Source organism: Danio rerio, chromosome 20, assembly GCF_049306965.1.
Source record: "Danio rerio strain Tuebingen ecotype United States chromosome 20, GRCz12tu, whole genome shotgun sequence".
Taxonomy (NCBI): Eukaryota; Metazoa; Chordata; class Actinopteri; order Cypriniformes; family Danionidae; genus Danio; species Danio rerio.
In genome coordinates, this window is record NC_133195.1 from 15,642,488 (window position 1) to 15,667,165 (window position 24,678).

At 36.8% G+C, this 24,678-nt stretch overlaps 1 protein-coding gene across 7 annotated transcripts in view; it reads right to left on the reverse strand.

Moving 5' to 3' along the window:
* The window catches only part of dlgap2b (discs, large (Drosophila) homolog-associated protein 2b), a 249,446-nt gene that overhangs the window by 197,398 nt on the left and 27,370 nt on the right, over positions 1 to 24,678 (reverse strand). The window contains exon 1 of one of the 7 annotated variants that reach the window (XM_073933252.1): positions 19,257 to 19,536. The exons of 5 other annotated variants lie outside the window; for them this stretch is intronic. The gene's annotated coding sequence lies outside the window, so the exon portion shown is untranslated. Of the gene's footprint in view, positions 1 to 19,256; positions 20,332 to 24,678 lie in introns of those variants that run through there. One more of the 7 variants, NM_001423487.1, reaches the window with a different exon arrangement.

Consider the following 24,678-nt stretch of genomic DNA (forward strand, 5'->3'; position numbering starts at 1 on the left):
GCAAAAATGCTAGAAATGGAGGAACTCACCAGTCTGTGGCCAAAGGAAAGACAAGCAGAGGCCTGTTCTAACCCTCAATCCAATCCAACAAGAAAGATTCAAAACAGTGGTTTGCCGGAAGAGAAGAATCTTTTTTATTTACATCTCATATTACTTTTCTCTTTCGGTTTGACACAAAACCGAGTTGTCAGACTGAATGTGCTACAGTATATATCCATCAAATGAAAACGAAAGGAAAACTACACACTCCAACTGAGCAAAAGCACCATTATTTTAATTAAATGCAATTTATTCACTACATTCAGAGTTTTTACTATTGCTGATTGTTTGTCGTGAGGTGATTTTTCAGAAAAACATAAAGGGAATCTTTACAAGGTTTGTCAAAATAAAATAAAAAATCTCAAATGGGAATTAGGTGTGTTTCTATCAAGATATTACAGTGGCTCACTGTAGCAATGGAAACCTAGCAACCAACAGTAAACAAGACAAGCATAACAAGTCAAGTAGATGTAATCAGGGCTTGACATTAACACCTATCAACCTGCCAAATGTGTGTAAATTTCAGCTGTGGCGGGTGAAAGACTTTGCCTGGTTGAAAATCATTTTTAAATTGCCAGAGCTGTCTCGTCACTAAAGATTAGAATTTTAGGTCATGACCTTTTGTCAATATGCGTGCAAATGTGATCTTAGAATCGAGAAGCAGCACGATTGATAATTGTTCGCGCTAGCAAGAGAAAGCAGATAAATAACGAATGAGATGATTATCAGGCGCACAGTGAAACAGAGGCGACCCTCCCTCACTGCTTTACTGTGTTGCACGCATAGATTATATGATGCGCTTGAGTGTTTTAAAGCTCCAGTGTCCCGTTTCCTTGTCCAAAGCAACCGTGCCTAAAATTGCAATTGGTTCTCTGAAATAAACTGGAAAAAGGCTGTGCTCATGCACCCACAGCCCTGCTGCTTTCAAGAGCTCCAGACTTTTATAAGCAGCATGGGTTGCCACTTTCACTTTAACCATACTTTGAAAATATCAAAGAATGTGATCATCTTTTCATTATTGTGCACAGAATGTTTTTCCAATGTTTTCCATGCTTACAGCTATTTTTATTAATATTGTTTAAATATCGTCCTTTACAATAACATTGCTTTAATAAGAGATTAACTTTCAATTTATATTATACAAATTTACATATGAATGACCATTTATGACCTTCAGCCAGGACAGATTACTGTGTATAGTTTTAGATTTTTTTCATTTTGAAATGTCAATTGTTTGTCATTACACATTATGTAAAATGTGGGTTACAGGTTTGTTTAAGGGTGGGTTAAGGCATAATGGATGGTCAACAGTGTAATTATAAATTTAATTACAAAAGTTAATTACAATTGTAATTACATTCATGTGTTTAATCAAGCATAAGAACATGTAAAAACATGTATTTGAACAATATGTACACTATATTGAATTATTAATTTCAGTGTAAATAGTAGTTGAGGACACTTAATATAAAGTGGGACCAAAATTTGTGGCAAGGAAATAATTGGTTGGATGTGGCTAGAGAGAAAATTGGAAAATTCTTAGTGTTGTGCCCTAAAAGTCATGTGAAATAAAACTAATTGCAATGTGACACTATGAAAGCCCAGCACATTTGCTTATCTTCACTGAGCAAGGTCATAACAAACAAAAAAATTAAATGATTGAAGAGGCATGTGGACATAATACACAAAATTTAAACCAAGTAATATTAGGATGCCAAAGTCACATGTTTGAAAATAAAATATATTTTCCCAACAACAAAAGTGTGGCTAGTGAAAATGCCAAGTAGCTATTAACTTGCCACAAAAAAACTACTAGCCACAGTGGCTGGTGATCAAAAAAGTTAATGTCAAGCCCTAGTTGTAATGTTTGCTATTCAGAATTTATTCAGCAAATGCGTTTCTATCTCCCATTAACTAAATTTTCCTCATGCGAGCTTAAAAACTTTTCTTTATTTGCAAATTAAGGGATTTTCATCCAAAAATAACTTGTTTTTTATTGTATAGAAAAGAGCAGCAGGAACATTTTGGTAAATACTTCATTCTGCATTTTACATAAAAACTAATAAGTTACATGAGTTTGGAATAATATGATTGTGAATCAATGATAACATAAAAAATTCACTACTATAACTCTATAAAACCTAATAGTATGCTTCATTCATTCATTCAATCGTTTCATTTTCCGTTTAATCCCTTTATCAAACTAGGGTCGCCACAACAGAATGAACTGCCAACTTTTCCAGCATATGTTTTTACGCAGCGGATGCCTTTTCAGCCAAAACCCATCATTGTTTTAAGTGTGTTACAAATACATTATTACACATTAACTACTTTCTTAAATTGCATTCAAGCCAAAACCTTAATATTCATTAATTTTCCTTCAGCTTAGTCCCTTATTTGTCAGGAGTCACCACAGCGGAATGAACTGCCAACTATTCCAGCATATGTTTTACATGACAGATGCTCTTCCAGCTGCAACCCAGTACTGTCAAACACCCATACACATTCATTTTCACACACACACACACACACACACACACACACACACACACACACACACACACACACACACACACACACACACACACACACACACACACACTACAGCCAATTTTAGCTCACCCAATTCACCTATAGTGCTTGTCTTTGGACTGTAGGGGAAACCGGAGCACCTGGAGGAAACCCAGGTCAACAAAGGGAGAGCATGCAAACTCCAAAAAACAAAATGCTTCATTTGAAGCTGCATTTGAATTAGTCACATTTAGCTAAACACTATTTAGAGAGCCTTCTGTTTTGTCTTCGTGTTTTACCTCAGCCACCCTTAAATAAGCAATTAACCCAAAATCGTATTAACCAATCTCTGTTCACGTCTGCTGAAAACAGCAGCTGTAGAAAATAACCTCAAATCTGGGATTATTTTATTCTGAAACCGGTTTACCAGCTGTTGAGTATCGTCAAACTTCATTACCTTCTTTAAGTAGCAGACACACCTGAACACACTTCTTTCCAATTAAACTATTAAATCATTTATTTAAGCATTTATCTTTAACCTTATTTACCTGTTCACTTCTACATAATGTCAGTGTGAATAAAATTTGAAGACTTAAATTGAATATATGAATCTAAAAAAATATGATGTACCTTCAGAAAACTTAACTATAAAATTAAGCTGTTTAAAACGAATCCCATAATCCTGTGCACTCATTATTGAGTTAAATAATACCTATGTCATCTGAAATTTTCAACCCTGGCTTATTCTGAAAATGTACCCCTATATTTTTCTGGAGAGTGTCAAATATGTGTCAGGAGCTAAGTTTTTTTTGTTTTTGTTTTTTTTTTTTTGCATTTTTTGTTTTCGCAAATCTATCATAGATGTCAAATATCTCCCTGGATTGTCATTCGGGCCTGCCCTGCATTGGTTTTAAAGAAAAAATGCAGAATTATTACATGTGGCAAATGTAATTTACGCACATAGAAATCCACATATTTTCATAGATTTTTAGCCCATCATTGAGTCTATTTATTTACTTGTGTCAATGTGTCTACATTTATATTTATTATATTTTATTATATTTAGTATTTAAATTCATTTCAGTAATATTATTGACTAATACAAAAATGTCTAATAGTAGATTTATTACATGAGAGACTTGCTTTGTTTACCTAATAAGTGGATCTAATTGGATGTGTATTGTAAACATTAAATAAAAGTAAAAAAAAAATTATAAAGTATATTTAAAGTTTTTAGTTACGATACACCAAAAATCCTTCTGCATAAATCCACAGATTTTTTTATTAAATTCTGTGAAGTAATAGCAAAAATGTCTGCAGATTCTGTCTGGTCCTACTGATAACATGCTCAAGGGACTCACTTTAGCCATGGTATTGAGGGTGGAAGAGAGTGCTGGTTATTTATTCCAACAGCCCCTGCCTATGCCAGGACTCAAACCTGTGACTTTTGGATCACAAGGCTACATCTTTAGCAATTATGCCCTGGCTTCCCCATACATTAAAGCTGTAGGAGGAACTAACTTCTTGTTAGAAATAACAAAAAGTGAAAAATGGTTGGTCAAAAATGTATTTTTACTGTACACACAAAATAACCACCAGCCACAGCCATAAAATGCCACCTTCATCTTTTTATCTTAACTGTCAGGAATGAAGTGCACAGGATTGTGGGATATCAAAGGCACCGAAGGATAAATCCATACTGCCTTAAAAAAATCAATCAGGTGATGGTATCTCAGAAGTCAGGATTTGAAGTTAGATTAGATTTCAGATGCCTTAATGCATTCCTACCTTCCATTGGAGGCAGTATCTTCAGTTTTCGAACACAGCCTTGGGCTATGCAAAAATACTATAGTAATTTATTGTAAATATTGCAGAGTTTTTAAACAATACTGAAGAATCAAACTAAGGATCTGAGAATCCTTGTAGCAAACTTATGTGTGTGTGTTGTTTCAAGAAAACAACTATTCATTTGACTTGTGTTTTCAATTAATTTGTTTTTATTAATGTATTCTTCATTTAATTATTTTATTTAATCGTGATTATTATCATTATTTAATCATTATTTAATCATTATTATTTAATTTAATCATTATTTAATCATTATTTAATCAATGATCATTAGTCATTTATATAATTATCATTATATCATTTCATTGATCATTAGTTAATGATTTGATTATTATTAATGATTCTTTGTCATTTTGTTATGTATTTTATATTTTATTATTACTATTTTAATATAATTATTGCTTCATTATTATTTGCATTTTTCCATATTGTTAAAATCTTATTACTGTGTGGATTGAAACGATACACCCTTGAAATACCCTTGCACCATAAGAAGACTGTAGTCCAGGGTCACACATAGTATATAACATAGCCTTTAAGCAATAAAAAAAAAATATTTAAAAATTTACTATGAAATATGATATAAATTAAAGAAATAACTAAATGTTAAAGTCATGTGTTGCATCCCAAAATACCAATGTTCACTGGTAGTTTAAGAGTCATATTTCTTTTCCGCTTGATCTGACACAATCGACGCAGTGCCACTGACCCTTCATGGTAATTATCTGCTGAGTCATTAAGAAGTGCTGGGCTGGGGGCAAATGTCACGATCTATTGCCCGATTTGTCATAAGCCTTTTGTAAATCTAAATATAAATTCAGAGAGCAGCCGCACGATCATCTGCTTCATTACGGTGGAGATTCACAGTCTTACAGCACATTCGAGTGGAGCAGAGCTGGTCATCACCCACTCCTGTTAGCTGCCACCCACCCACCTACACACACATGCTGGGCTTTCATGTTGTACGGGAACTTCCCATAGACAAAGATTTTTTATACTATGCAGAACATGTTCCTCTTCCCAACCCTACGCCTAAACACAACCCTCACGAAAGACATTCTGCTGTTTTACATTTACATGTAAATCATCCATTCTATATGATTGGAGAGCCATTTTTCCACATGAGAACCACAAGAAAATTGTTCCCACAAGGTCAAAATCCCCCCACACACATTTGTTTTGATGGTTTATGTGGTCTCTACATTGGCGTAATTTATTTTATACAGTAAAATACTTATTATATCATTATATCCTACCCCTACTCCTAATCTTAACCCTCCCGGATAACCAACATATACTCATTAGGAATATGTGCCCAGGGCTACAATTTTGAAAGCTGAAAAACATCTGCCCAGGGGTATGTATTTGGCTGCATTTTGTGTGTAAAAGGAATGCTACAGGGTAGTAGAGATGACTGATTACCTCTATATGGACAGATTTTCTAGGTATGATCGGTAGCTTGCCATATACAGTATCAGGCTCCATTTACACTGATGTGTTTTTGTTTTAAAACAGCAGTATGAAATGAATACACATCAACATTGACATTTCAACTAGCGTTTTTGAACAGCTCTTCATCTACACTACATCTCTGGAAGTGATCGCACACACATTCTGGCATGTGCTGCAGCGTATGCGCACGTCTAAGCTCCAGACAGTAAGTGGGTGCCTTGAGCACTCCTACCCAGGTGAGAGCAGCGCACGTTGGATAGTTCATCAAGGATCGACCGCTGGATCTCATATTTCCTTACTTTGTTCTTTTTGAATCTATCACTTGCTCTCAGGTAATATGTTTTGGCTGAGCGGAAAAATTAAAGAGCCCCATTATATGTTAAAAAGAGTCATATTTTGGTTTTATGGCTCCAACTACAAGCTGATGTGCATGCAAGGTCAAAAAACGCTTTTTATTGTCTTGTAATATGCATTTGTTTTTACCTAATTAACTCCCGACTCCCATATGATTCGTCTAGCGATTCATCTGTTCCCAAACCCCTCCTTAGGGTGAAGCTAATCTGCGCTGATTGGACCAATTACAGCCTGCTGTGATTGGTTGACAGCGTTCTGCACGAAAAAAAGAGAAAAATGCCCAGCATATCAACAATATTGAAGTAGTCAGCGTTAGAGCTGCATGATTCTGGCTAAAATGAGAATGGCAATTTTTTTTGCTTAAAATAAAGATCACGATTCTCTCAGAATTCTGTAGATGTAAAATAAAGCTTAATATGAGATTATTGTTTTTTTCTCAAACATATGGTAAAACAACATTAATATCATGTGTAAGTCTACTGATTTCTATAAATAATTCTATTCTACTTATAATAATCCTGATGTTAAATTATGTTTGAGATATAGGCCTATGCTTGCAGTCTGTCATTGAGAACATTATTAGACCATTTGATTCACTGGTAAAGTCAACATTATATAGGCTAGAGTAATTATACTGACACTGTAAACATTTATTTTCATGCACAACTGTGTTTGTTCGCTATGAAAAAAAAAACATATCAAATGCTTGTCACAGTCATAGCTCAAAAATGCGATATAATTATTTAAAATATGTGCAGGATTTCAGTTTCATTTTCGCGGCTAAGTGCTGTTCATACTTTGCGCACTGCTCCTAAACGACCACTCTGTGCCACAAACTGAATATTATTTACAACTTTATTACCTGTTACTCACTTGAGTTCAGCATATGCGGGTTCTGTTCACTAAAGTAGACGAGCGCGCGTCTATCATTAAGTTGGGCGCGCGTTTGCACAGTCAGCAGATCACGTCACGTGTGATTTCCCGGCCGCGAATACATTATTATATGAAGACAAAAATGACATTTTTGGTTGAATTATACCTTATAAATACAGTATGTGACTCTTCTAACATAATTTGGAGGTGTCCATGACACTGAGCAACATGTGTAAAGCAACGAAAAGACTCCTGCAGCCGCCTTTTCTTCTCTCCTGAACTTAAAAATATGAATGACAGAATTACAGAAATGCTGGATTAAGATCGTCTAGGGCACAGGTGTCAAACTCAGTTCCAAAAGGGCCGCAGCTCTGCACAGTTTAGTTCCAACCCTAATTAAACACACCTGATCAATCTAATTGAGTCTTTCAGGCTTGTTTGAAACCTACAGGTAAGTGTGTTGGAGCAGGGTTGGAACTAAACTGTGCAGGGCTTCGGCCCTCCAGGAATTGAGTTTGACACCCCTGGTCTAGGGGGTCGAAGCGAGATCGCAATCTTTTTTCGATTAATTGTGCAGCTCTAGTCAGAGTGCAAAGTGTATGTATGAGCATAGCAGCCAACACTCCTGTTTTTCCTGGGAGTCTACCGTATTTCAGACCCATCTTCGGTCACACACACCATTTTGTTATTTATCCTAGAAAACTCCCGTATTTTCAACCTATTTCAATGTGGCATTAGACATGATATGAGAATAAAAAGAGTAAACCAGATACAGTACAAGCGGTTACAAGTAACAAAACACAATTAAATACATAATTTGCAAGCTAGAGAAAACAAGGAGGCAACCATTTTAATTGCACTTTAATCACACTTGTGAAATGGAGGAATAAACTGATCCATAATCCAATGATCCATGTACTGATAAAGTTCGAGCTCTGACAACGTCCCATACATCAATAGTCTGCAACATCTATTTTTTCCATTCTTCAAAAATAACCTAGCCCTCTTTAAGAGTTGCTCAAGGTGATGCTCAACTTAACATAGATGTGTATGTGTGTGTGTATATATGATGAATTTATGTGTCAGAATTCAATAATTTTGGAGTAAGTGGGTTTTTACATAAAAGCTTTATTATATTGTATATAGTCTTATATAGTATAGTATTATATTATATAGTCTTTCTTTAACAGACAACACTGGAAAAAAATACTACATACTACTATAACATACAGTATAATACTACAACACAAAATGTACTGTTAGTCTGTTATCAACATCCCATTTTGAAAGTCTTGTTAATGAAATTTATTAATTTATAATAAGCCAGTGTGTAAACTATTAAATTAATGTAAATTCAGCTAAAAGTGACAGTTCCAAGAAATTAAGTATGGTTAAAATATAAAATTAAGTTTCTTTAATAACTATTAAAAGTGCTGATGATTGTAATAGTAAGTGTTGTTTTGACATCTTTCAAGTTGAATCTCAGCTTTAATGTGCTTTTTAAATAGATAAATAAAAAACAATGCAGCTGTTTGCCATCGTGACAGCAATAAGATCTATTGGACGGCTGACCGCTTTCACTTCAAAATGGCGGAATTGCGGGGCTGTTGCTGAGCGCTGATGTGTCTGTCCTCTGTAGTTTGTTTTCCATATCAAACTTGTTAAGTCTAAACTTATAAGGAAAAGATGCAAGACTGAAATTTGTGCACTTAATATTGAGATAGGAGAGCGTCTGCAGCCCTGCCTTTATTTTCAGATGTTTCCCTTTTCCCCCATCCACACTGACACGCAGCAGCTGCGTTTTAAAATGACCCCTCAGAGTTTTCAAAATGATTCGTTTTTTGTGGCTCGAAAACTCAAAGGTAGTGTAGACGGAAGACGTAAAAATAGCAAAAGTTGTGCAGTTTCAAACTAAAAACGTATCACTGTGTCTCAGACTTGGGACTTCTAGCGAAGGATGGTTCCAGAAATGAAAAACGAAAGCAAAAAAAGCTTTTCGGAGGCTGCGATGACTTTTCTCTTCTAGTTTGCTTTTGAAAACACTAATGGTTTGGTTTAAGGAAGGGAATGTGTTGGTCTGTTAATATCAAGCTGATGTATTATCAGTGGTGTAAAGTAACTAATTACAAATACTCAAATTACTGTAATTGTAATTTACTGAGTTTTGAGTACTTTGAGTACATTTTTACTGCAGAATTGGTATTTTTACTCCATTTATTTTCTTCAAACTGCAGTCACTGTCTATGGCAGGGTTTCTGTAGGTTAAATTTTAAGACTTTTTAAGACATTTTTAAGACTGTTATGAATAAAACTGTAGCCTTATAAAGGGCTAAAGGCTAAGGAATTTTTCAAAAGGCCCAAATGGGGAAAAAAAGATTTGCCCTATTAAAAAATTATTATAATTTAAAACTTTTATTAATACATAAATAAATTAATAATAAAAATACAAATGTTTTAGATTTTATTTCTTAGTAAAATATTTTAAACATTGTGTAAAACAACTTTCTTTAAAACAGTTTTAGAAATGAACAAATGTTTTTAAAGTTTTAAAAACTATAATAAACTAAATCTATCCACAACAATCTGTCCAGGTGAGTGTCCTCCTCAATGAATACATGAAGCACTTTTAAACAACTGTTACTGTAAGGAAAATAATTAAACCATTATGATAAATAGAATTAAAAATTACCTTTTTACATAAAAAAATGTTAAGTTTTATTAAAATGATTTTATACATAAACAAAGGCAAATTAAGACCGGTTTAAAAAAGATTAAAGACCTACAACACAATATTTCAGTAAATTTAAGACTTTTTAAGTCTTAACAAAGGCCAATCAATTTGCCAATTGCATTTTGTTCAAGGATGAAAATCAGGTTGACGTCAGGCCAACATCAGTGTCCAACATCTAACCTAAAAACAACCAAATATCGACATCTTATGACGTTACAGCTTGATGTTGTGTGGACCTTACCACTATGACGTCTATCAGATGTTGAATTTTGGTTGCCATGAAAGAATATCAGTATTTGACGTCAATATGATGTTTGTTTAAGATGTTGGCAGGATATTGGATTTTGGTCATTTTCTAACAACCTAAAATCAACCAAATATCAACGTCATCTGATGTCATGATTGGAAATCAAAATAATGTTGTCCTTTGATGCTGACTAGACATTAGACATATTGTCACCTTAGAATTATAAGGTTCTGTCTGACATTTTTGTGAAAATTGAGTTATTCACATTTTCTTATTAAATGACAACTTATTTACATTATGTGATGTTTTTTAAGTAATGCTTCAATTAATTATCTGCCGGATAAATCCTTGTAATTGCAAAGCGTAAAATAACTTTTTATAATTGGGGGGTTCTATCTGCATTTGGCCTGTTTGTTTTACCCCAATTTGCAAATTTAAGAGAATTTTGATCATTTACATTTAGAGTACATTTAGGTTCTCTGTCATGTTAATGTATAAAAGAGAACTGTTACACTGTTAATGTTTGCTATCTGGAATACAAAAACTTTGAAGCTTAATATCTGAAAATTATTTAGAACGCAGATAGAACCTTATAATTCCAAGGGGATGATTAGACATAGACATAGAATAAATTTTGGTCACCTGACATCACAACCTAAATCTAACCTTATATTAATGTCTTATGATGTTGTGTGCCTGCTGGGAAATAACTTGAGGAACTACAGAATGTTACATTTACACACACATGCACAAATTACATGTAAACACATCATCTTTTTACAGTGTAATACTCACTACTCACTACTATTGAGTACTTTTTAAAAGTCTTCTTTTTTTAAGCAGATACTTTTACTCTACTTGCACTACATTTTTAGGCAAGTAATAGTACTTTTACTTAGTATGATATTTCAGTACTCTTTCCACCACTGTCTGACAGACATGCAAACGAAGTACGTTGAGATTGGCAGAAATGTACTCAGTAGCCTCTGGTGGATTTAAAAAAAAAAAGACACGTATGAGCAGTAACGGAGCAAGCAGAACTGGCGGAGGAGGAGGGCACCATCTCGGCTGCTCAAAAAAAATATTGATAGTTATTTACTAATATCAACATAAACTGCGTATAAATAAAACGTCTATTGATAATATGTTGTCAATTACATTTAAAAAAAATCATTTTATGACGGACACATAAACAAACATGTGACATAAATTTTTTCGCGCATAGCCGTGCGCGCAGCCTGGTCTACTTATCTTTGCGGCTGCTAGCTGCATATAATTATAATTGATGCAAGTTGCAGCTCTATGCCTGAGAAAAGACAACAGCAGTCTGGAGCCGAGAAAATAAAGAAAGTACAAGATGAATCACATGCATCACTTTCAGGTAACTTCCATGAATCTGGAAAACATATTTTTGGTTGTTTAAGTAAATTAGTGAGGCTAACGTTTAAACTTCACCACAACTGCTATGCATTGTGCTTTAGACGGGACATGCTCTATGACTTTTCACATTTGCCCCTCCTCCCCATGTTCCTGCTAATTACACAAACTCAATTATTTTTATTAACTTGTGCAATACTTTTAAATTCTGTTTGCACACCAGCTACATACACATGCATTGCACAATTATACCACTGTATCTATTATTTATCATTACATAGTTATTATGTTATATAATTATATATTAAATCATTCTTTGCAGACTGCAGTTATCGTTGTTAATAGTTTTGTCTTTTTCTATACATTTTTTATTGCTGCTATTGTTTGTATCCCTGCAAAGACAATAACGTCTCTTTATTTTTTTATTTTGTGCATTACAGTATGAAATAACAAAACTGACTAATATTCTGGGATTTCTGAAAGATCAATAATATAAAATGAGTCAAATTACCGTAAGCCACAGTCCAGAAGCCATTTTTATTGCATGAATTCATTAAGGATTATTTTTTTCTGAATGTTAACCAAGTTTTTTTGTTTAAAAATACACTAAATAATTCTTTAAAAAAATCACAAAAGTCTGATTTATACTGAAAGCAAGGGTCAGCTTTTGTTACCATAGATTACAATGCAAATGAAATCCACATTTTGGTTGTAGTAAAGACATTATGAAGAGTGCTTGACTAGCCCATTGTCTTAATGGTGTGTCCTGAGTTTTTCTTCAAATGACTAATTTCTTCTAGATTTAATGCTGACATTTGTCAGAGAAGAAGATGAGGTGGAATGACCAGCACTGCTCCAGAGACACCAGCAACTGCACAAGTACAGTTACAAGATGCAGCACAAAGGACTTTCAATCTCTACAGGTACAGACATTACCTTAAAGGTACATTTACCTTTTGTAAATGTTTGAAATTGGGAATGCTTCTGCACAAGATGTCAGTGTATATTTTTGATGTAAGCTAGTTTTTTTTAATTATTTGAATGTTTAAGTATAATTTGAGTGTTTATATGCATATTAATGTATATAACTAAATAAATACATGTTTAAATGTTTGTGTCTTTTTGTTCCTCTGTGGGGGCACCACAGTAAAATTTAGCATAGGGCACCCTTTTGGCCCTGACAGGTGCTCTAGGCAAACCCCAATCATGCTGCCCACATGAAAGTGAAGGGGCTGTGGGGTGTTGTGATAGAAGTAGCCACCCCCCATGCCGTACCCCCTTTTGCTGCCCAAAGCAAGATGCCGCCCTAAATGATCGCCCATATTGCCCATGCCTAAATCCGCCACTACGTATGAGAACATGTGCCCCAGTAACATATGTGAGGTAGTAAAAACGTACACAGCACCCTCGAGTACACTTGTGAGAACAAAAACTGAAAAAAAGATGTATATATTTCTCGGTTCTCAAAAATGTAGCCCTGGGCACATATCTCCAATGAGCCTGTGTTGCGGAAAACCTATGGCAAATTTTGAATGTCAAAAGACTTTTAAGCATTTTGGATTAGAACACAGTGCACGTCCTCATAAACCACCACAACATTGTAAAAGGTCAAATCCATGTCATTAAACAAAATTTGCGTCCTCGTAAACCACACACATATTCCTCCACACATATTTACACACACCTACATTACACACACACAAACAAGCACATAATTAATTATTGCCATTTGATCACAAGTACATCCAATGGCAAAAACGTTGCTAAAGTGATTAGACACACACACACACACACACACACATACACACAAACAGAGAATCCACAATTTGCCCCAAATCCCAAAAAACATCAGCACTGTTCTGAGGAATGTGCCGAACTGAAAGGGAAACACACACACACACACACACACACACACACTAGCATATACGCGCAAAGCACATACACACTTCACTATACGCGCATACGCACACGCACTCACCGTCTCCATGGAAACAAGCGGGAGAGCGGCCCGTCCCACTCTCTTCTGTGGACCGATAGAGGAGGATGAGAAACACAGGCAAAGAATGAAAGAGATGCAAAACACAGACAGGAACAGCAGAGACCGGGAAAAAAAAGTCGGGAAATAAAAACCCCAGAGAAAGAGATGTAGAATGATGCAGAGTTTCTGTTACAGAATGCTTCAGTGTGTGCATGTGTGTGTATGTGTGTGTGTTTGTGAGAGAGAAGGGTATCACTAACTAAAAGTCAAAGGAAAAGAGCATCTTGACAGGCAGCAGCTGAACCGAAGGGAACCACTGCACTGCAGCACAGCACTGATGTACACAGCATCCAGGAAACCCCCTCTCGTGTGCACTGAATACTAATAAGCATGCTATGATTGGCTGCCTCTGATGTACAACCTGTGTTCTCAAGCAAAACCATGTGGCATGCAAGACTGAATGAGCTATCATGAAGTTTCCTAGACAAGGATAAAACTGTGAGCAGTGAGGAAATCTGAATAATGTAATATCATCATAATTAAGTATTTACAAAGGAACTGTATGATCAGCCAATTCATATTTTGGGATAACTGCAAAGCGACAGGATACAAGAACACCTAACAAGTTCCTGATACATCTATACTCACTTTACAAAAAGGAGCATAGATTACAAATTGCAAGGTAATTTCACAAAACAAAATTGGCAAAATAAAGAAAATATTTCAACAAATTTGTAATATTGAAGTAAAAATATAAAAAGCTGAACTACATACGCCAATTATTTCCATGAATCTTTTTGATATTCAAAGAAACTTACAGTACATTGCTCTGCTGTTTGAGTTACTTATTTTCCCCCAAATATAGTAGTATTTAAGCCGAATTTAGGCAAAAAATTTAACAAAAAAATATTTAATTTTAGAACATGAAAATCAGAGGAAGAAATAAAAGTAAAACATCTCAGCCACTCACTTACTTCAGCTTATCTTTCCTGCATTGTCAGGGAGTAAAAAAGTGGTGATGCAGTGGCCCAGTAGGTAGTGCTGTCGCCTCAAAGCAAGAAGGTCGCTTGTTCGAACCTCGGCTCAGTTGCCGTTTCTGTGTGGAGTTTGCATGTTCTCCCTGTGTTCGCGTGGGTTTCCTTTGGGTTCTCCGGTTTCCCCCACATCCAAAGACATGCGTTACATGTGAATTTAGGTAGGCTAGATTGTCAGTGGTGTATGTGTGTGGATGTTTTCCAGAGATGGGTTGCAGCTGGACGGGCATCCGCTGCGTAAAAACGTGCTGGATGAGGCCCACAAGAAAATATATGAATGAAAAATAATAAAATAATTAAATTAAATAATAAAGAATTTTTTAATTTTTTAAATTATTTTTTAAAATAATAAAATTAAATTAAATAGTAAAAAATAATACGATTAAATTAAATCAAATAAAAAACTATAATAAAAAATCATAAATTTAAATTAAATAATAATTAAATTGAATTAAATGAAATTATAAAAAGTTCTAAAAATTACAAAATTAAATAAAAAAATTTTAATTTAATTATTCATTTTTTTTTCCGTTTAGTCTCTTTATTAATCTGGGGTTGTCACAGCGGAATAAACCGCTAACTTATCCAGCATTTGTTTCTGCAGCTGGTTCAAGCCTCGACTGCGTCAGTTGGCATTTCTGTTTGGAGTTTGCATGTTCTTCCCGTGTTCGTGTGAGTTTCCACCGGGTGCTCCGGTTTCCCCCACAAGTCCAAAGACATGCGGTATAGGTGAATTGGGTTGACTAAATTGTCCGTATTGTATGTGTGTGAAAAAGAATGTATGTGTGTTTCCCAGTAATGGGTTGCAGCAGAAAGGGCATCCGATGCCTAAAACATATGCTGGATAAGCTGGTGGTTCATTCCGCTGTGGCAACCCATAATGAATTAAGGGACTAAGCCAAAAAAGAAAATGAATGAATAAATGAAATATATTTGCCCTTTAATTGGACACGCATTATATTGTTAATATTACTATAGCACTATAGAAACTGTCACATTACACACTACCCATTGGGAAAGCTATTGTTACTGGAAAAAAGGGATCTCAAAACATACTTTAGTCTTAAGTCAATACTAAATAAATCAAACAACAGTTGCTGTTCTATTGTATTGTTAGTAGCAAATTCAATCGCCACTAGCTCTGAGTCTGACTAACTGTGCCTCTCACAAGATGGTACTTGCTCTGTATGTCATGGGTTCATTTCCCTGGTAATCTGTAAAATGACTACATTTAATTTCACATTTATTTATCTTCAGATCACTTACAATAAAAGATCACAAGTGTTTTAACAAAAAATAAATAAATGAGAAAACAAAATGATTGCATGTTTTAAAATATTTGAGTATGTCAATGGTAATTAAAACTTGGTAATGAAAAACAATCCAGTGTTTTGGTTCATGAATTCCAGTAATATTTGGACACAATTTTTCTTCAAATTGACTTCATTCCAAACATTAACTCCTAAACACAAGTCAAGGTTTACAAGCTGTACAAAGACATGAACACTTTTATGCTAGTTGTTTTTTTAGTTTTTCTTTTCAAACTTTTCCCGAGGGATGTTTAACATAGCAAGATGTTTGTTTTTTTCCAAATTGTATTCAATAATTAGTTTCTTATGGAGAAAATCTTATTTCTTTAAGCTTTGCTGAAATACAACTTTGAAAATTGCTATGGTAAATATCATTAGATCTTTTTTGGTGACGAAACACACCACTATTGTCCAGTGACTTTGCTAATTTGCCTAATTAACCTAGTTAAGCCTTAAAACTGCCCTCTAAGCTGAATAGTATTTTGCAAAAATAACTAGTAAAACATTACAGTCATCAAGGAAAGGACAAATGAAAGAAATTACTGGAAATAAGTTATTAAAATTATTGTTTAAAGTATGTTGAAAAAAATCTCTCCATTAAACAATTCTTGAAAAGTATTTGAAAATAATATTAGAAAAATTTCACACGAGGGCTCATAATTTAGCTTTCAACTTTATACTCTAAACATGTAATGGAGAGGAGCAGGACATCACCATTTTCAGTGGCACATTTTATAGTATGTTTGCCAATGATAACTTTCATTCTTTCATTTTCCTTTGGCTTAGTCCCTTATCTATCAGGGGCCAGAATGAACCGCCAACTTATCCAGCATATGTTTTATGCTGCGGATGCCCTTCCAGGCCCAATTAAGTGCTGGGAAACATCTGTTTATAATAATAATAATAATAATAATAATAATAATTCCTTACATTTCTAGACACTCAAAGTACTTTACAGGAATCTCCTCATCCACCACCAGTGTGCAGGATCCACCTGGATGACGCTATGGCAGCCATATTGCACCAGACCACACACCACACACCAGCTGATTGGTGGAGAGGAGAATGGAGTGATGAAGCCAATTATAAAATCAGTGTGGAGGTCATGATGGACAGTGGCCAGTGGGCAAATTTGATCAGGATGACGAAAATCCCTACTCTTTTTCGAAAAACATCCTGGAATTTAATGGCTTAACGAACACTATAGAGCCCCCATCAATATACTGGGGCGTTAGGACCCACACAGATCACAGGTTAAGCACCCCTGCTGGTCTCACTAACACCACTTCCAGCAGCAACCTACAGTAGCTTTCCCATATCGTCTCTCAACCAGGTACTTTAATGCTTAGCTTAGCTTCAGTGGGGACCATGTGAGAGTTGCAGAGAGCTAGCTGCTGGCATTCACTCTCACATTCACACACACACACACACACTCATACACTACGGCCAATTTCATTTACCCAATTCACTAACTTGGGCATCTCTTTGTACTGTGGGGGAAACTGGAGCACCCGGAGGAAACCGCGAACAAAGGAAGAACATCCACACAGAAATGCCAATTGACCAAGCTGGGTAGTTTGTAACCATTTTTAAAAGTTTACGTTAAGTCCCCTAAAAATATCACTGTTGTAATAAAAAAAGTTTATTTTTTACTGTTAAAGGTCAGTCTTTGTACTCGGCATGGGCCGGTATAAGATTATGATTATTGCTCCAAAATAAGTTCTTTTTAAATGTCTAGGTAAATATCAACAAGTTTCATATTTAAATATTTTGGATCAGTTGGTGTAGAGCAGGGATCAACAAACTGGAGTTCCTGGAGGTCCGGTGTCATGCAGATTTTAGCTCCAACCCTAATCAAACAAACCTGAACAAGCTAATCAAGGTCTTACTAGGTACAGAATATTTGAAACACTCCGGCAGGTGTGTTGAGGCAAGTTGGAGCTAAACCCTGCAGGGCTCTGGACCTCCAGGAATGAGATTAGTACCCCTGATGTAGAGGTTCCTTTTTTTGCCAGATATTCTGTTGCCCTAAATAAACTAACTAAAATTGTTGTGAAAAACTTGTACAAAAAATAATTAATAAAATAAAAAACGTACAAATACCTTAGGAACAGTATTACAGAAAACTTTGACGGTTTTAAAACCCTGATTTTTTAAAACTGCGGTAAACCTTGAAACCAGTTATCATCCCATGCCTACGAACATGACATTATTTTAGCAAGTTTCGTGTCGAGAAAACATGGTATGCACATGTAGGAAAATTGATGTTCCAAAGGTTAAAAACGGAGTACTCTGTGGTACTTTTTGTTCTTGGCAGCATACTCCATGTTTGTGCCGGTTTCTAAAGGGATAGTTCACACAAAAATTAAACGAATCCTCAATTAATTCCAAACCTTTATGAGTTTCTTTCTGAACACAAGAGTATACTCTGAATGTTAAATGGTAAAAACGGAAATCATTGACCTCCATAGTGGGGAAAAAAAACAAATACTATAAAAAAATAACATAAAATCGAGGCTTAACGATTTCCAGCCTTTTGCAAACTTCTTTTGTATTCAATGGAAGACACTAAAAAATCCAATAGGTTATTGACATGTGAAGGGTGACTAAATAATGCCAGAATGTTTTAGCACTGGCCCACATCTCTTTAAGTTTCATAGCCCATACAACATACAGCATCCATACTTTTATCATTCGTGATTGAATCAACATATTCAACAAGTTTTTAATTTGGTGAGCATCCTGCCTGAACATTCCTGCAGGTAAGAACATTGTGTTTCCGGCTGGAGCGAGTCGTGATGAAGAGAGTGTTTGAGATTCACAGCACTATCTGTTAGCAGAGCGCAGGTCCAGTGCCGTGCACACGCTCTATGAACGCTTCGCACGCCAGTTACGCAACCACAGAGGTAAAGCGGCAATATTTACACAGTCTCGCTCACATGGACACATAATCTCATTCACACCAGCACACAGTCTCACACACAAACACACACACACAAGCGCACGAGAGGTGCTGAAGGCTGTCAGATGCTCGGCCCCTGCAGTGTGGAGAGTTTCGAGGGAGCCGCAGACGCAGCAGACGTTTGGCTCAGTGTGTAACAGAGCAGCCAAGAGAAAAAGACACCAAACCCGAGTTCCTTCGCTTTCTGAAAAGCACACACAGACTCTAGTCCAAGCAAACAGACGACACACAGAAACTCAGTGTGCTCTGTGCATTAAAGATGCCTCACCGTCATCCAACAGAGCATAAAATCACACCTCTACACTCTGAGAAGGTTGCAACATTGCTAGGCAACGTTCCTACAACATTACGGTCAGAACCAGCGATACAACCTGTGCCTATCACACTTGAGAAGATGTCTCAAATTGCACTGTACACACACACACACACGACTAGATATTTATGGTAGATAATTAAAAAAAATTTGAAAGAAATCCCCAATGCCAACTTCATTCATTCCTCAAAGCAACTGGTTCTTCAGCGATACACACTTGGACTTACCTCCGTGCAAGACGCATCACAATCAAGTCTTCTTCAGACCATCCCAGAAAACCAGAAGACAGTTCTGAGAGAGAGAGAGAGAGCTGGGAAAATCACACACGCACACACGCGCGCACACACAGAATGATAGTCCAAGCAGCCGGGAAAAATTAAGCAAAAAAAAGCGTCTACTCTCAGTCTCTGCCTCCTCTCTCTGCGGTCTCTGGTTCCCTTCGCCTCCTCAAGAGCTGAGGAGTGGAGAGGAGAGGAGCCGATCTCCCCAGCGCTGGTGTTAAGCTGTGCGTTTAGAGCTCCTCTGCAGCGAGCTCGGCATCTTCCACACACTCCACCGGCACACGGCAAAACATGGAGCCAGACACCGGATTCAGGATTCTTGACTATGCCCCCGGCTCACTCAGGAATACTAATCTGTATCCCCCGTTATTCCATCATTCGTCATCCTCTTCTGCCCATGGTGTAAATGTCAAAACCATGCCTCATATCGTAGTCGAGGAGAACAAAATCAATCCTGTTAAAAAAGGGATTAATTTTATAATCATAATGATGATGATGATGTCACTGTTTCAGTATTTTCATTTTGGTATCATTGTCATCACAGATGGAGGGGGACGCAACCTGAGACGGCCACATTTGGAGGCCCATAATTTCCCTTTTGGGAAGCGCATTAGTGCACAGGAGAGATGCTAATCGCTGGGTTGTTAACAATTACAATTTGTGTTGCCAGGAAAAAACGACAGCAATAAAGTGTAGAGTGTCTTGACAACCTTGTGGTCTGATCTAATTTTGAAACGGTATACATCTGATTACAATGTCTGCTGCTTATGTAAGCAGCCAAGGCTCATTGTAAAAACGTGTCTGAGCCTGTAAAAAACATTGCTCAGGGTATGTTTTGTTGCATGTTTCAAATGACAAATTCACTAGAGGGCACTATTTAGATTTTTTAAGAAATTAAAATATGTTACTTAGGGCTGCGGTCCGGTACCTGTTCGTAGATCGATTTGTACTGGTCCACACAAGAAATCATTAAGTATTTCTGTTTTATTTATTATCTGAGTCTGGACGATCTTTTATTTTGAAAAATAGTTTATTTTGAAAAATGACTTGTGGGGGAAATCAGAGCATCCAGAGGAAACCCACGCAAACACAGGGGGAACATGCAAACTCTACACACAAATGCCAACAGACCCAGCAGGGTACTTTGTAACCATTTTTTTTATTTTTGTTTTAGTCCCCCCTAATGTCATTGTTGTATGTTGTACTGTAAAAGGTCAGTCTTTGAGAACTAGGCATGGGGCCGGGCGGTATAAGGGCCGGGCGGTACGAACTGCTAAGGAATAGATCCGCAACCCATGTGTCAACAAATCAGGTGAATCTACCAGGTCTGTGCATAAAGATCAACTGCTGGAGGCCACAAATGACAGGCCGCTTACATATCGCGTTTTCATTATTTCCAATGGACGAGTATGACTTTTGCACACAAGTGGCGGGACGAGCTAGCGCCTTACAGACACTCTCAGTTCAATGAATGCCGCAAGTGCACTGCAAGCGCACCCCCACCCCCAACCATTGACCAGTCTGTGGGGATAAAAAGATTGAGGACCACTCACTTAAGCCTAGTTCACACTACAGGATTTTAAACATCAGCAGATCGCTGTGCCGTTCACACTACATGACTTGACTTTGTGTCTTTCAATCTCTGTGGTGTTCACACTACGCAACACTCCGTGAATGATCCATTAGAGGAGGGGTCACACACTACATGATCTGACAACAACTCATTCCCCAACACCTCATTCAAGCTACCAAAACTACAGCCAATTAAATTTTGAGGGAGGAGTCATCAGAAAAAGCTGAACACTATTGGTTGCTTTTGTGCTGATTACATCACTGACAGCATTTCAAGCTTTGGAGAAAGCATTTAAAAACATCGTCAAATCAGCTGATTTATCAGCGGATTAATCACTCATCTGCAAGGTTTGAGTGGATAGATACACAGAGAGTTTTTAATTTTTGTAATTGTATAACTCTTTGACATAAAACGAACAAATAACACCCTGCCGTTTTCTAACTATCAGTGTATTTCTTTCTGACATTGTTATTTTTTTTATTACAAAACAGTAAAGAACTGAGCATTTCTGCCTTAAATTACCATATTGGTTAAAATGACTGCATGCATGTCTGATACTTTTCGCTGTGACTTTAAATATGTGTGCCTTTTTTTGCCTAGCAACTTCTTGCTAACATAAACAAAACTTTCAGATGGCAAAAACATCAATTTACTTCAGATATCTTTCAAAACAGCATATTCTGTGCTGCGAAATAGCTCCTGTTTGAAAGTAAAAATGAAAGCCAAGACCTTTGCATGTTCTAATATTTTAACTACATATTTATAGGCTGTATTACCAAAAAAAGATTATATTTTTAGGGTAATGGTGTCATTAAATATGATGCCAGACATTCAAAGCTTAATTTTATTGTCTCAATAATAGCTTTTAATGTAAATTTGTTGTGACAATATGGCGTTTTATATGAGAACGGTCAGAATGAGCAGTATGGTAATATTAATAGTTACAGAATTCTAGTTCCACTGTTAATATAGCCTACTCTCATGTCTGTGTTAACACAGAATGAAGCGAGTGCGTTAATGCCCATTCTGACCAATCACAGATGTTTCTGTTGAGCTCCTGAGCACACAGGCATTCAGCTTATGCTGATATGCTCTCTCATTGGCTGCAGCTCATCACTACATCGGACCACACATGGGGTTGAGTCGGCCAACTGCTCCAGAATATTTAGCATGCTAAATGTTGGATTTCTGTCTGCGAGGTGTCGGCGACGTGTCAGCGAGCCTCGTTGATGCGTTGTTCAGTAGTTCAAAGAGTGGCGAGGACCGTGCACCTGCAGATTTCTTCCCGATCACAGCCCGATCTGTCGGCGAGCTCGTTAACTTCCAAATCGGGCTCAAATCAGGCTTAAAATCCTCTAGTGTGAACTAGGCTTTAGGGTGCGTAATGTTGCACATTTCAAATACACATTCTTCTATTGGTATATGTTTACAAGAAGGCAGAACTTATCATACAGACCAGCAAAACCACTCAGCTAAACCCTTTCCTTGTGCTCCTCTGCACTGCACATTTTGTTTGTTTCTGTTTTTACTTTAAAAGTTTTTTTTCCAGTAAGTGCCCAGAAAAAGGGACTATGAAGCAGGTTGTTTTGTGGCCTTGATTTGGTGTTAGCATGTAATTACATTCATTCATTCATTTTCTTTTCGGCTTAGTCCCTTTATTAATCTAAAGTCGCCAGAGCAGAATGAACCGCCAACTTATTCAGCACATGTTTTACGCAGCAGATGCCCTTCCAGCTGCAACCCATCACTAAGAAACATCCATCACACTCATTCAAACATACAACACGGTCAATTTTAGCATACCCAATTCAACTGTACCGCATGTCTTTGGACTTGTGGAGGAAACCGGAACACCTGGAGAAAACCACACGAACACGGGGAGAACATGCAAACTCCACACAGAAATGCCAATTGACCCAGCCGAGGCTCAAACCAGCAACTTTTTTACTGTGAGGCGAATGTGCTACCCACTGCGACACCACATCGCACCATGTATTTACAATAAGAATGTTTTGATTATTAGACCATGCTAGATTTTACTATAATTACTACTACAACAACCACTAAATCATACAAAATGCTTAAGTGATAGAAAACATTTGATTCTGTTACTAATTATTAACTTATTGTTAAACCACACACTACAGACGATTTAGCCTACCCAATTCACCTGTACCGCACGTCTTTGGACTGTGGGGGAAACCGGAGCACCCGGAGGAAACCCACGCGAACGCAGGGAGAACATGCAAACTCCACAAAGAAACGACAACTGAGCAGAGGCTCGAACCAGCGACCTAGCAACCTACTGCGCCACTGCGTCACCTCATACTGGTTTATAAGGGGAAAAAATAATGTGGGCTATTACAATTTACTACTTGCATGTTATTTGTTATACTCTATCAATTAGTATGAGGATTGCTGTGAGGTGAATCAGTGAGACTCTGTGTTTTTTGTGGAGGATGGATTACAAATTTGTCCATTTTTGGTCAGCTAGGGCAGTGGTCCTCAACCTTTTTATCACCACGCACCAGTCAACGGTTAACAATTTTACTGCGGGGGGTTGGGGGGTTTCGTAGGTTGCTATGCGACCATCAACCGATTTCTCAAAGGATGACAAACTGACAAAACATTGCTGTCACTCCCTGATACAATTTTATTTATGGAGAAAAGTACAAAAGGACTGCAGTGTTTGTGTGTGTTTTGTGTTTGTCTGAGAAAATTTGTCTTGTTGAAATGTAAGCTATTCAAGCTAAAGCTGAAGCAAGCCGCACACCTCCATTGAAAACAACAAACTTTTGCAGACTCTAGAAATACACAATATGCGAACCGCCCCTAAAAGTATGTTGTCGTTTGCAATCTTCATCAGTTGACATACTTGCACAGACATGCTGGATTCACCTGATTTGTTGACAAGTGGGTTGCGGATCTATTCCTTGGCAGTTCGCGAGTCGTTCACTGGGCCTTTTCCCCTACTTTCCAAAGACGTCTGTTTCTTAATTATTTTACAGCTTGTAGGTTAAATTTGTGCGCTAAAGTGACCAAGATGTAAGCAAGAGAATACGGTAATTTTTCAAAATAAAAGATTTTTAAAATAAAAGATCGTTTAGACTCAGATAATAAATAAAACAGAAATAATTAATGATTTCTTGTGCAGGCCAATTTGGTTTAGGACCACTGAGCTAGAGGATAAAATGAATTAAGGCAACATGATCATTCCCCTAATTGTCCACTGCTAAGATTTTTTTTAAATATGACGCAATCCCCCACAAAGCTCGCTGAGGCCCCTTGTGGGCCGCGACCCCCCTGTTGGGAACCGCTGGCTTAGAAAATCAGATCTTATGATCAGATCTGAATAAGGAAAACGAACTAGAACTGGATGCAATGTGAACAAAGAGCTGGTAGCCATCCACTTCAAACACAGAAACAAAAACTCTGATTCACTGACTCCCAGAAAACGCATTACATAACATTCATGGATACAGAGTGGTGGACCATTCACACCATAGGTGAGAAGTTTAAAAGATTAATTGAGGGCACTGCAATGCCACAATACCATCCATCTCAGAAGCGTATGAATATTTTACAATCAGATTTGAAAGCAGATATTCTACTGCACAGAGGGCTTTTGGATGTTGTGGGTAGCAGCTCTACGAGTCCTTGACCATCTCACAAGGGTCTCTTGGCCTCAACTGAGAGAGATGCAAGAGGGAAAAAATAACAAAATGAGAAGGTCCCATTTATCACAAAAGCACCCGAATCACACCACTGAAACGGTCTTTGATTGACAGTTGAAAA